Below are 8,482 nucleotides of genomic sequence, written 5' to 3' on the forward strand. Positions count from 1 at the left end.
TATCATTTATCGTTGTCTTCACTAGCACAATATGATGATTTTCATGGACACCGTCACAATCATGATGAGACAGACTATAAGGTCAAATACTGTAGCATTAACCCTGTTGTAACTCAACTTCCTATATTCTCCCGGACCATTACATACCTGTCAATATTGACAATTGCCAGAGAGGGAGATTCCCGCGCAAGACCTACGTCCCCCACGACACACACACACACACACACATACACACACACAATAGTGGAAAGAAACGCCTCGGTTATAAATGTGTTGTCAGCAGTTTGCTAAAATACTTTGACTATACAAAATGATATAGAAAAACTAAATAGGCAATTAAAAAATTTATTATATTCCAATTCAAGTCTTTCAATGTTTCAAGAGTTTTACCGGCTGTTTTACAACTTGGTCGTACTAACAGCCTGTTTTAATCAATAATTAAAACAAGTCAATTTTTGCGCCCCGATATTTCAGTCTGCGTTGAGTGGCTTATTGCACACCTCAGGTAGAGGTGACACTCAGTCGTTAGCCTAACTTTTTATGTTACTGGAACATTTTTGAAATATTGTTCAGATTTCTTTGTGAAGTCCCAAATATGTCACTTCGTAACAAATTCATTTTTAATTTAAAAATAAGATAAAATTATCTTTCTGCCCTTCAAACCGTACTATTTTAGTCCATTGCCAATGTTGACAGTTCGGCAATTCGGCTCATTCATTACCACTTCTGTTTTATGTTTTCTGATGTATATATTCTGGATTGTCACGCAAATAGGTCCCAGTGCATAAATGAAAATGTGAATATTTCGTGCAAGTCGGCAAACATACTTGATGTGAAAATTAAAGCTGACAGTTTGTGTAGTTCAAAAATAGCAAACTTTGACTCCAAGTAAATTCTGTCGGCAGTTTATGTTCCATTTTTAGCCCATTTTAATTTTAGTTCCTTTCGTATCGTTCACGCTTTGCCAGTTAATTTTCCAGGGCTGCGATTTTTGAAATGGCGCTCTTTCTAAATAGACGTCATGTATTTTAAGTTCACCTTTAGGAATTACTATAGCTGAAACATACGGTGGTTACATAAATTTAAAAAATAATCTTTACAGGGATTTTTAAAGACAAAAGCTGCAAAAGTTTGAATAAACTGGTGTGTTAAAGTTAAAAGACACCAGTAAACACCCGAACGCTCTCAAAACTCAATTTCCCCGACTCTCCCAAACCTTTTATACCATCATCATACCCTCCACCCATCATTTTAGTGCCGTTTTATTTCAACATATTTCCTTTTAATCCAACTTTCTCTGCTTAAAGATTCGTCGACATCTAATTTAGCATGTTTTCATTTCCATTGATTTATTAGGTAATTTCTTTATAAACATTTCATCCCCCTCCCCGTCTCGCGTTATGTCTTCACAAACACAATTGGCTGATATTTGTGGAGTCCGTCACAATCATGGTTGAGACAGCATCAAAATCAACACACCGCAGCCTCTGGCTACCCTCTACCAGGGCCATAGATTGATTTTTCACTAGATATTAAAAGATGCATCTCTGGTTAAACAGATGGCTTATCTCTGTACTGTAAAAGCAAATAATATCCACAGCATAATAACTGCGGCCTTGGTAGAGGGAAGCCTATGGCTCATTTCCCATATTTACTGAGATTGCTCATATGAAATGTCTTCACGGTGAAAGAGAACATATTTTATGTTAGCAACAAAGATTAAGAAAACGAGCGAGAGAGGGAGGGGGAGAGAAAAATATTTAAAACAGGTTTATCTGAGACAAATAAAATCGGAAAACAAAATAATTCATTTATGAGCAGGAACATCTTTACGGATGATTAAATTTCACAAAAATATCTTAGAACATATGTCGGAGATTGTTAATGTGTGTGTGTGTAGGGTATCATCATTATTGTCAGAAACTAGTCAATTTCTGGGCAAAAATGCAAAAAATCACACCTGCCATCATAAAAATGATTAAAACGGCTATAAACGAAAGCATTAGGTGTAAAGATTTACGTTCTACTAAAGCTTAGGTTACATTTTTCACAGACGCCGCACGATGAAATAGAAATTAATTTTCCTTATTTTTGTACTGTAAGTGTCTATGGACTAGCATGCTTACGTTCGGTACGGGCGCCGTACCATTTCTCCCACTTGACCTTGAAGTTACCGTAAAGTCTTGAAAATTTCGTCGCTTAAAAATTAATTAATATTTTTAATTGTGTAAATCCGACTAATTTTTCAAAATTACCTCTCCCCGACTCCTGGGTATGACGAAATTTTCAAAAATCCGGCCTTTGGGCTTTTATCCTTAGCGACTGTTATCTTTGACCCTCCTATATGGTGGGATATTTATTACTACTTCCTAAGTCATTTTCTGGTGGTAAATAATAATCTATTTATTAGTGAATCTCGATTAAGTTACATTTAACTTACTGTACCCGAAAACATATTGAGAATTATTTTCTCGGTAAGAAACATACCTCCTGATAGAGGAGAAGGATCAAGATAAGCCTAATTGCAACCTTGCATCATAACCTGGACGCGACATGTTAAAAAAATTACGCACTTGGGAACGTTTGTTGCATGCAGGGCTTTTCCCAGGATTGAGTGTCAGGCCTTCTAAAATTACCATCTGTCACTTCCTAAAAATTTACAGGGTGTTAAAATATAATGATCTCCCGTTGACGATCTTCCGCAATTTAAGTTCCTTGAACTAATATGAAAACTGCATTTTATTATTGCTTACATCGCGAACAATCTCCCGATGAAGATGTGAAAATTGCCTTTTCGTCTAGCAAGGATCGCGAACCATCTCCCGCTGACGATCTTCCGCGAACGAAGTTCCCTAAATCCCTTGAACTAATATGAAAATTGCATTTCATTCTTGCTTACATCGCGGACGATCTCCCAATGATGATATAAAAATTGCCTTTTCGTCTCGCTCGGATCGCGAACGTAACGGATGCCCCACGAGTAGCATATGGGTAATGCAAGGACACCATACGGACATTGCATGTACCACAAATGTAACCCAAGATTGGATATTTGAAAAAAAAATTAACTATATTTGTCGGGGAATTATGCGTGCAATTTCTAAATGTTTTGGTCTTATGTAATTTATTTATTTATTCATTTATTTATTTACTTATTTTTATGTTTATGTATGTGTGTGTGCGAAATCGGTCTTTTACACATTTTAAGTTAAATTCCAGGGTTAAATATACTCTGTGTTTACTATTACTAATACGTGCTACAACAAAGTCCGAAAAATGAGCTTTCTGATTTAGAGGTAATTTGTCTCCTTGTTGCTGTATGATATAAGCGTGATGTAACGAGATCCGCACATTGATCATTTAGTTTGTTTAACTGTATTTATTCCCCTATTTCACACAGACCACGAATCCCACGAATCGACAAATTTCAGGATTCGTGAGGATTCGTGAGATTTTGCAAATTTTCTGGCCTAATTCGACACGCTCTACGATTCAGTTACGATACAGGTGCGGTAGTGTTACGAATATTCGTGGGATTCGGGTGGAATCGCACGAATATTGTCAAGAATTCACTATGATTTTTTTGGAATCGGGAGATCGTGGCCAATTTTTTGAACATTTTGAACATTTTTCCCGATTGATCAAGAATTCCAAGAACTGACTACGATTATATACAAATCTGTTAAGAACTCCACGGACTGATTACGATTCATCCACGGATCCTGAAATTTGTCAATTCCTGGCGATTCGTGGGATTCGTGGTCTGTGTGAAATAGGGGCATCAAAGTTTTTGCCACGAATTCTTGTTGGTCAAGAATTGCAAGAACTGATTGCGAATATATACGAATCTGTTGAGAACTTCACGAACTCATTACTGTTTACGATTCAACCACGAATCCTGAAATTTGTCAACTCCTGGCGATTCGTGGTCTGTGTGAAATAGGGGCATTAACTGTATTGTATTCACAGCCACGTGTTTGTGAGTATTACTGATATACAGCCTTTGTCAGTAATTATTATTATTGTCTTCTATACTACAACTACAACTACTACTACTACTGCTACTACTACTACTACTACATGGTGTACTACTACTACTACAACTATTACTACTACTACTTCATATAGTCCTACTACACTGTACTACAACTACTACATGTACTGGTTCTACAACTTACATCGCTCCAGAGGTATGCTGAGGTGAGTTTCCAGAAATCTCTTAGACTCAACGTGCTGTCGGGGACAGCTTGAGGATATCTGTTCCCCGTGAGGTCGACTGTTGTAACGAACTGACCTTTTTGTATGTCTCCCTTCCTCTCTCCTACATCCATCCCCGTTATCCTCCCCACCCCACCACATTCCCCTTCAAACACTCCAATCATTGAAATGCACGCACATGCTATCTGCCGTACACCACAAGAGGGAGGTACCCCCCCCCCCCCCCCCCCGCCCCGCCCCCCACTTCTCGCCTTACGTTCAGCCTTCACTAACACAACGGGGTGATATTTGTGGAGTCCGTCACAATCATGGTTGAGACATCATCAGAAGCGAAACACCGCAGACTAATGGCACATTACCCTTATTAAAACAGATTGTTCATTTGTATGTATATTTACAAATTGGTTGGTGTTCTTTTCTCGAAAAATAGACTTCGTGTCTGGATTAAAACAGGTGTGAAATTGTGAACTTTGTCCGAAACTGCATATTTTCAATACTATATAATATTCGAAACACCGAACTAGATCAATTAAAACGCAAGATTGAATAATGGTGTGTTTCAGCAGAATTGTAAGTTTTGTTTCCATGTCTTTTTCAGATAACGTTTAGTTCACGATCCCAGCGACAGATTACCGCAGCTCTGGGATCATGTCCATGGATTCTGCCTTCAACTTGTCCCAAACCACAGACTAATAGAACTCGGCAGCTCACCACGCTGTGTATCTACCAAGGAAATCACTGTCGAAACACGCGGAACGCTTCATTTGCACATACGCTGCACAAAAATTTTATTGAAACTGCTGTCATAAATGATAAAGTTGATAAGTTAACTAAAATTTCTTAATCCTTGTCTTCCCAAAAATTTCATGGACGTATTATTTGAAAAAAAAAAGCTTCAAATGTTCTTATTCATCCTCGTCTTTAGATAATCTTAGAGCTCAAAAATCTATCTAGGTAATCAGGACCCCCCTCCCCCTCCCGGACATTCCCCCTGTAATGAATATAATAATGAGAATGAAAATATCATATTGAGAAAAATTATAAATGCCTGTTTTTAATAAAATTCTGTCTTCAGGCAGAGGTGGATAAACAAGGAATGTTTTAATGAAACAGATGTATAATATAGATAATTCAAAACCAGAGTATTTTTTCTGAGAAGGTGGGGGTTGTCTTGAAGGGATTGTCCGAGAAACATGTAAACAGCCAAGACTGACCCATTACCATCATTAAAAACTCAAAGCCTGATGTAAAGAGTGTGTATTGACCGCACCCCGCCCCTCCCCGGGGCCTTCTCCAAGTCCCTGCCCCTCCCCATAGCCTTCTCCGCGTTCCTGCCCCTCCCCACGGCCTTCTCCACGTCCCTGCCCCTCCCCACGGCCTTCTCCACGTCCCTGCCCTTCCCCACGACCTTCTCCACGTCCCTGCCCCTCCCCACGTCCCTGCCCCTCCCCACGGCCTCCTCCACGTGAGGTACATAGTTGTATTTCATGTGCCATTTCTACACTAGGCGAGTACAGCTGTGTGAACTAAGAATGGAGAAAGTTCGGCATTGCCTGCAGTATTTTTTGTAGGGGGTCTAAATACAAAGAGTTAATGCCAAATCTTAAAAATATTCTTTGTTTTTTCAAGATGTTTCTTTTAATTTAAGAAAATGCAACATTTGACTAGAGTCCTCCCTTGTAGCAGCTATGTGCAGCACTTCGTTCACCAGCGCTCTCCTGACTCAAAGGAAAATGTTGTAGTTAAGAACAAATATCCCTATGGTATTACACCGTTTATTTCATGTTTGGTACTCGCGACAAAAACCAAAATGCGCTTGGATATCCACAGGGGCGATGGCTGAAATCACTGGAGCTGATCAAGGCCTACATGTACACTAGCTGCCAGGTTATTTGTGACGCTTGTGGTGTTCTTCTTGGGGACTGACTACAGGAAAATCCAGAGGAAAAGAAAGGAAGAGAGGCTAACACGTCAGGTTATTTGCACCTTAACTGGATCCTCCAGTGATGGTGATGAAAAGATAAATGAATAAGATAACGTTTATTTTGAACTTAATGTTCCACTTTCCGAAGACAAAATCCGAATCTCAACGATTTTAGGTATCAGTACCCATAATCGGGTTCGTAGCCAAGTTGGGTGGGTGGGGGTGGGGTGGGTCGAGCTGTTCGAAATAACTCTGTTTGCTGGGAAAATGTCCACTCTGGATAAATTTGGTCCATTTGCACAACAGCCCGGAATTCGATACAATTTACATAGGTACAAGCAGAGTTGCTTCAGTTTTTTTTTTTTTTCTTTTTTGTCTCATCACGAATAACATGTTTTTTGACCGATATGGTTTTTTAAAAAAAGGCCCTCTTTATAATTAGGCTATATCTTCTGGGCCATAGGCTAGCTGAGGAAAATGCTTGGTGGAGCGGGAGTAGGCCTACAGTAACTATGCAGAGGTTGGCGGTTATTTGTACCGCCTGTGGTACACATATAAACGCCTACTGGTAGAAAAATAAGACACTTTTATGGACTGTATAAACGGAAAATACTTCAACTTTATTAAGATCCTCTTTTCCCCATATTTCTCTGCCCTTCCCAGAACGCGTTTTTACTGTGTACACTTTTTTTGCATTTTATATACAATACACTGTCGATCAGATATAAGGAAAACTACAACGAAATATTTATTTTTAATATTCTTTAAATATATTGTGAATTTGAACGACACACACACTAACACTGGGAGATCAAGATAAATTATACTCTGCAAATTAAGAATGACAAACCATGAACTGATAATAAAAACCGGGAGTTAGAACAATATTGACAGAAAAGATGTATTTTTTGCTATTATTTCAAGACAAATTCGGTTATTTACATGGTGTAAGAAGTTATTTATTAAATGATCTTAAGTTACCATTTAGAATATACTTTTGGACTTAGTACAGTAAGGACTGGGTGACTGGTAAAATATTGTATGAACAATAGCTTAAATTTAAAGTAAGACCCGTGCTCTAACTTAAAGCCAGTGCAGCTGTTTAAAAACATGTAGGGCCTAATGTAATTTGTTGGCAATGAAAAAATACACTTCAAAAATAAGTATTATTGAATTAATAGGCCTATTGTAGTGTCAGAAGCATTTATACTTGAAATGTTCTGAAGCTAAGAAAAGTATACCATTAAACATTTATATAAAAAACATTACCAGCCCGGGACCCACCGGTCTGCCGCTAGGTGGTTTAAAAAAAAAACCCGGAAGTTATAGATTTTTGAAATGGGATATTTTTTTTGATTTATAGGATGTCAGAAAAGGTGGAATATCTCGCTATTTAGGATATAAGAGTTTCGTTATGTACGGAAATTTAACTTTATCTCCAGTGCTTGCATTCTTAGAGAACAGGTCGGAATTTTAAAATACAGCAAGTTGTGGCAAATTTATTCAGCTTCATGTCAATGTAAACATGTAAGGAACTTTACCTTCATCCAGCATTGGCACAAATCAATTCACAGCAGAGTATGCAGGAAAAAGTCGTACTTGCAATATCCATGTGCCAGCCTCGTTTTGACCTAGTACATTCTAATCTAGCTTCGTTTTGGATTATTCTTCGCACAATATTGTCTATATAGACAAACAAAACTTGCACAGGAAGAATGGGAAAAATGAAAATATAATTATCTCATTTTTTTTCTTTGTAAATAAGCATTTATCTATTACACGAGGCGGATTGATGAGTTTCTTTTTATGAAAAGACAAAAAACAAATGAGTACTTTTTATCAATTGACTCAATTTATAAATTTTTTACATATGAGCAACTTTTATAACATGAGTCAACAAAGTATCAATATTGTGACAGCCAACAGGGATTAAAGCTTTGCAAATATACATGCAGATTTGTGGCAAAAAGTGTTATGTTTTATTTTCGCAACATTGATATGGTGATTTATTTTACACATCTAGATCAGTACATATACAGTTAGCCAACAAACACACCACCCACTTTTAAAAACAGGACCAATTTTAACAAATAATATTTTATAAATTTACCCAAGGTCAGCAGTTCTTTTCTCACCAACACCAAGTTATTCCTGTACCAATCCATATTTGCATTTGAAATAACTTTTTTATTTTTATAAGAATAATTTTTGTCTACACGCCACGTCATGTATGCAAAAGCTTGCACATTAAACTTAATATACCCTACTTTTGGTGCATGGTGCAAACCTACCCGTAAAATAATATGACAAACTAGTTATACTGATGATCAATAAATATTA

Source organism: Lingula anatina, chromosome 2, assembly GCF_051362555.1.
Source record: "Lingula anatina isolate TDL-2025a chromosome 2, LinAna3.0, whole genome shotgun sequence".
NCBI lineage: Eukaryota > Metazoa > Brachiopoda > Lingulata > Lingulida > Lingulidae > Lingula > Lingula anatina.